At 45.5% G+C, this 6,029-nt stretch overlaps 1 long non-coding RNA gene across 1 annotated transcript; it reads left to right on the forward strand.

Annotated features, from left to right (window-relative positions):
* The first annotated feature begins 579 nt into the window (after positions 1–579).
* Positions 580–5,491, forward strand: LOC131382243 (uncharacterized). Its single transcript, XR_009211545.1, has 3 exons — positions 580–719; positions 4,627–4,786; positions 5,042–5,491. It is a non-coding gene; the product is annotated as an uncharacterized LOC131382243 (long non-coding RNA).
* The last annotated feature ends 538 nt before the right edge of the window (positions 5,492–6,029 follow it).

Below are 6,029 nucleotides of genomic sequence, written 5' to 3' on the forward strand. Positions count from 1 at the left end.
GAAAGAAAGAGAGACGCGACCCTTCGTATTTGAGAACTGGTCTAGCACTGTTAGTCCTAGGAGTGGAGCAGGCACTCACAGCTAGGTCATAATATTCTCTGGCTGAGTATAAACAATTTTACTGAGTACCAGCCTCAGAAAAGCCACTCTGTGATGGTGGCGAATCAAGACAAAAAGAAGACCGCTCCAGTCACGTCTGAATGCAGACAGAAACGTGAACCTTATCTAAACTACACAAACGACCAAACACCCCTCATTCCCAGCTAATATGTGTAACAGTGGCTTATTCACCAATCACAGCTTTAACCTTACTTCCTCCCAAATTGTAGATTACATTTTTAAAGATATTCCATCATAGTGTTAACACCACTTCCTGATGGCCTTCACTTCAGAGCAAAAGTCCGATTCCATAAAACATCCCCTAAAGCACTGGTAAGCACCGAATGTTTACATTTCCCCAAATTCATATGTTGAAATTCTAACGCCCAAGGTGACTGTAATAGGAGCTGGGGCTGGGGAGGTGTTTGAGGAGTGAAGGTCTAACTCTCACAAATAGGATCGGTGTTTTTATATAATAGGGACTCCAGAGAGCTCTGTCACCCTCTTTCTGCCATGTGAGGAAACAGCAAGAAATTGGCACTCTGCACCTCAAAAAAGGATCCTCCCTGGACCCCAACCATGCTGGCATTGTGATCTTACACTTCCCAGACGTCAGAACTGTGAGAAATAAATTGCCGTTGTTTATAAGCCACCCAGGCTATAGTACTTTGTAATATAGCAGCCAGAGCTGATGAAGACAGGAATCTAACTGAAGTCCCACATCCTATACTGTCTTTTTTAACGTGCTCTTGCTGAGAGACACCACAGTTCTCCACAGTGTTTTCCCTTATTTCAATGAGTGAGAGGCAACTTGTTCGGCCACAGGTCTGTTGCTGGTGACGTTGCTGTGAGATGCCACTGTGGGCACACTGTCTGTGGGTTCACCCTCCTCTACGAGGAGCACTGCCTCTGTTGCTATAGGCTACTGCTTCAATAAAGTTGCTGTCTAACAGCACCAGCTTACCCTTACATTCTTTCCTGGTTGAAGCCGAGAGCCAGGCTAAGCCCCAATCTGGGGGCTCTTCTGTCCTGCATTGCTCTGAGGTAGGGTGAGACTCCTAATTAGAGCTCAGAGAAACCCTCTTGCTCAAAATTAGGATAACCGGTAAATCATAATAAAAAAATAAAACAAACATTTACTGAGCCCTCACTATACCATGCATTCTTCTGAATCTTTTGTAATTTTAACCTTGTAAAAACTCAGGGGCAGGTGCTACTGTTAGCCTTATTTACTAAGGGTAAGACTGAGCTACAGAAGTGTCCAGGGAGCTTGCCAGAGGTCCCAGAAAAAGGAGAAATGATGCAGTGCATTGGCCTGGGCTATTCTGGTCCAGGGTCCATGCTTTTACGCACCGCAGTATGTGTCCCAGTGAGAACCTGGCTCTTCCCTCTCCTTCCGTGTCCACAGCTCTCAGCCTGGCTCACGAAGCCCTTATGCTTGAATTTCCCTCTTTGAAAGCAGCAGGACAATGTTGGGGCCGTGAGTTGAAAAGGAAATTGAACTGTCCAGCCCCGGCAGAGACTCCTTCAAATTGTGACATTTCACATTGCTGCTAATTTCTCTTTTGCACAAAGTTGTGAACTAAAAGCAGGCTGAAGCCGAGGGTGGCTTGCAGGTTCGACCCATTCCGGTTGGAGGCTGCAGTTGCTGTGAATGTGTCTGAGTTTCTCACCCACTTATCTACCTCTGCCAGTGGAAGCTGGACCGCTTACGATTCAAGCCTTGAGTCATTAGTTTTCTTCCACACCCATGGAAATGACAACTGGGTTGATTCCCAGTGTGTGTCAGGATGAAGCCTGGTCCCCTGTGGTGTTTAGTGTCCCTGAGGCCCTGAGCCCCCCGCAGGGGATGCATCAAGGGTGTAGTGACTGTTCGTGGGGCAGTGACATCCCGATAGACAGCATGCTTCTTTCTGCAAAACATTGATTTCTCTGAGATAAAGCATTGCACATACAACCCAAAGCCACATCTCATTTCTTTCTCTTCCTCCTTCCCCCAGAGTTGTTGCATACCACAGCCTTGCACATAAGTATCTTTATTACACAGTTCTGTCTAATGAATGATAAATCAACTTGTCTCCCATTCTATAAGGATGGACAGGAATGGTCTCACTGTTCGTGTTCCTCCCAGGCTCCCTTCCTCAGGATGTCCTGCTTTCGTGTGTCTGTTTTATCCCCATAGGTCGGCTCAAGGAAAGGTTCTAGAAGGTGAGCACAGAAGTCCCTTTGGTTGGAAATTACTGGCCCCCATGACTCTGGTGGCTCAATGGCACAGTGAGAGACAGATAAGCATGGGCCTGAGCCTGCCTGTTTCTGTAGAAGGCCTATAGCCCAGGCTGCTTCTGATGCTGTACATCCTGGAACAGGCTGCATTTCTCTAAAGGAAACAGACCCAGAGAGCGGAGGCACCATGCTGTCGGGTTCTCAGACAGTCCGAGCAGAGCAGGTCCCAGAGCCCAGAGCTACCGGACTGACCCCAGCCCTCTAGATGCCAGAGGCAATATAGTCACCGCAAGAATTAAAGAAAGAGGAGAGAAACTTGAAGGGTGGTTTTACAGTCAACAGGGACAAGTTTATTTTAAATAGACCTGAGAGGGGCAGCTGGCCGAGCTAGGTCAGAGCCACACTCTCTTACAGACTACGAGTTTTTAAGGATTCAGGGTAGGAGAGTTTATCAGAGGCTTGGACTGCTTCTGTGTCTCTTTGTTGTGCTTATCTGGGAGGGAGAGTTGTGTGTCTTCTCATATATCTTTCTGCAGCTGCAGGCATAGCCCCCGAGTCTGCTTTTAGCTTCCCTATCTTAGTGCACCTGAAGGGAAAGGAATGTGCTTATTAAGGCCACTGTTTTACTGGGGCCCATTGTTTGAGAGTGAACTTTGGCAGTTACCCAAGAGACTTTCCCCCTACTTTCCTCTGTGCCCGAGCTGTCTTATCTGTGTTTTACTGTCTGCTCTTTCTGTCTGCTTGTAGTTAGAAGAAAAGTGATTTCCTTGAAATGCATGAGGCTAGAAGGGGAGCTGGAGCTTAAAGTGGCGGTGTTTGTCCGAGATGACGGTGCTCCTGCTCTGTCCGTCACAGCAGCATTTATTTCTTTTTCCTCTGCCTCCTCTTCCTCCAGCAAAGGGCAGGTAGTTTAGTTGGTGGTTGCCTGGCCTCTCTTTAGCAAAACTCTAGCCCACTGCAAATCTCCCTGGGCAGTCGTGACTGGACCTGTGTTCACTGAGCCCCTGGGAGACAGGGCTGTGTCCTGAGTTCTGGTTCATCGCTGCAGGCCCTGGAATTCAGCTCTGGGAATATTGATCTCTGGCAAGAGCTATGTGCTTAAGGAAGGTGGACCCTCCCTAGGCCCGGGAGATGGATCTCACTCATCTAAACCAGTCACGGCATCCCTACTCCTCTTACTGCTGATGGTTTCAGGGACAGGCAGGTGACTGATTTCTGACCAGTCAGTTGTAGGTGTACATTTGCTGGTGTGTGTAGGGAGGGGGGTGTCTGGAAAATTTTCACTTTTACAAAAATCCATGGGGAAAGAAGATCTGCCCATTTTTTATGTTCACCAATGTGGTGAGAACATGATTCTTAGAGGTACTACAGGCATCTCGTACCCAGGTGGAGTATCTTGTCCTCAAATGCCGATGCACTGGGGAAGACAGGTTGCAACTGAGAAAGCAGTATTCACCCTTGAAGGTTCCCAGGGCTGCTGGGCCAACCTGAAATCGCCTTTATCCACCTTCCTAGGAGACACGTTAACAGCATTCTCTCCTAGGGGTCACGGATCCTGGATTTTTTGTCCCTGTGTAGGAAGCGCCAACACATAGATACACTTGGCCTGAGAGAGGACGATGGCCTCCCAGGCTTGGGGACTGCAATGGGAAGGAAAGGGGGCTCTTCCTGAGACTTTGTGGAAGCTGCTGTCAGCAGAGGCCCTTTGAATGCTCAAGTTACTTCATTGTTATTTATCTAGTGCCCACAATCCAAAAGATTATTCATTTGCTCAGAGCCAAAAGAGGAAATGAAATGGAAGAGAAGAAATGGGTTGGAGGCGCGGAAAAATGCACAAATGGCTAAGCTTAGGCTGACATCTTGTGGCTGAGCCCAAAAAAGGCACTTCACTAAGAAATGAACTGAGCAGCTGGGCAGCTCAGCAGGGGGCAGCCTGCAGTCTGAAAACTGAGAACAGCAACCTTTTAAATACACTCTCACTTTTTCTTCATTCTCTTTTTTATTACATGTCAAATTTCTTCAGCAGTCTTTTTCAGTACTGTATAGCTATTAGAAAGAATATTTTAACTCTAATGACTACAGACTTAAATTTATTTCTGGCTGAAATACATTGTTATCCTGACTAATCCTGCTTCACATTAAAACTGTTCACCCAATATCAATTGATTATCTTTTTCTTTAAATTAGCAATGACATGCAATTGACTTGAGTAATTGTATAGTTTTCTACCTAGAAATTAATAAGCTGTGCCTCATATATTACATTTTTAATGACTAGGAAGCACCATTTTCCCATTTTACACAGGTGGAAGCCAAGTGATGGCCAGGGTCACAGTGAGCAAATGGCAGATGGGATCTCGCATCCTAGTCCCTCAGAACCTACAGCCTGGAGGTGGAGTTAATGGTCACCATTTCCTTTGAATGCATAGGACAACAAGCAGTCTCTTTAAAACCACCCTAGTAAGGTAAGTTTTGTCTTTCCTGCTTTACGAATGAGGAAACAGAAATCATGGTTCTAGAGGTTGGCTCCCGGGAATCTGAAGAAACCCATCCTTCTCATTTATCTCCACTTTTAGAGATAACTCACTCTTCCCCCAACCCCTTCTTCCTTATCTTACACATACCTCTCCTACATCTGAGCTTCCAAGAAACTGTTAGCATTTGTTGCTATGGTTCTCCTTGAAATATTAGCTGATGAAGAATTATTATTTTTTTCCCAGGGACATTTGCATAACAATAGATAAGGAGCTCTTGAACACAGAAAGCCTTTGGGACTTAAAGGGAGCATGTCAGACTGCAAGAAATAATGGGACAAGGACATTTGGGGGCCAGTGAACAAAGATCTCCTTTAAATCACCTCACAGAGACTGTTCTGTCCTTGGCAGCCCAGGGCTTCCAGACATCAGGTCACATATCTGATGTAATTGAAGATCCAACTAAAGGCAAGCAGTTGTTTATTCAGCATCCTGGATGGATTTACCACCAGACTAACGCAAATGCCACCTGATAAGAGCTGGAAGATGGCCCTAAGCAAACAGAGGGTTCCCCCCACCCCTCCCACCACCATTATTTTGAGAAACAGTATCTTTTATAATTCCAAAATACAAGGGGTCAGAGCATTTTAATGCTAATAAGCTTGAAGTTTTCATTTTTCTTAAAATAAATTTGAACAACGGCCAATTAGCTGGTGAGCAATACTTTATCTTTGGCACAGAATTGAACTCATGAAATACTTATTAAGGGCCAGGCAACCAGTCACCCTGCTAAGTACTTTTTCTAAATTATCTCATTTAATCCAGACAAAGCTGCCTATAAAGTAGCATCGGTACACTCATTTCACAGATGAGAGAATTGACTGTCAGTGGGATTGAGTGGCCCGTCTGAGATTGCATAGCTGGTAAGGGCATGGCGGGATCTAAGTAGTTTCTAGATTCCAAGCTCTTGATTTCTCTACATCCATAGTATTAATCTCTTTTCTTGTACTAAAATAAAATATTGGCAGAGAGCTTTTTATTTTCAGAATCACCCTCCTGCCTCTTTGGCACACAGGTAAGAAGGGTAGATAGAGACACAGACTCAGCCACTGGAATCCTTTTTGTTACTTGTAGTTATAACCCAGGTTCTCTGCATTAAAGGAGCTCCCTTGTATGAGTCAGTTCTTGCATTGCCATACAGAAATACCCGAGACTGGGTAATTTATGAAGAAGA

This window comes from Hylobates moloch, unplaced genomic scaffold (genome assembly GCF_009828535.3).
Source record: "Hylobates moloch isolate HMO894 unplaced genomic scaffold, HMol_V3 SCAFFOLD_21, whole genome shotgun sequence".
Lineage (NCBI taxonomy): Eukaryota > Metazoa > Chordata > Mammalia > Primates > Hylobatidae > Hylobates > Hylobates moloch.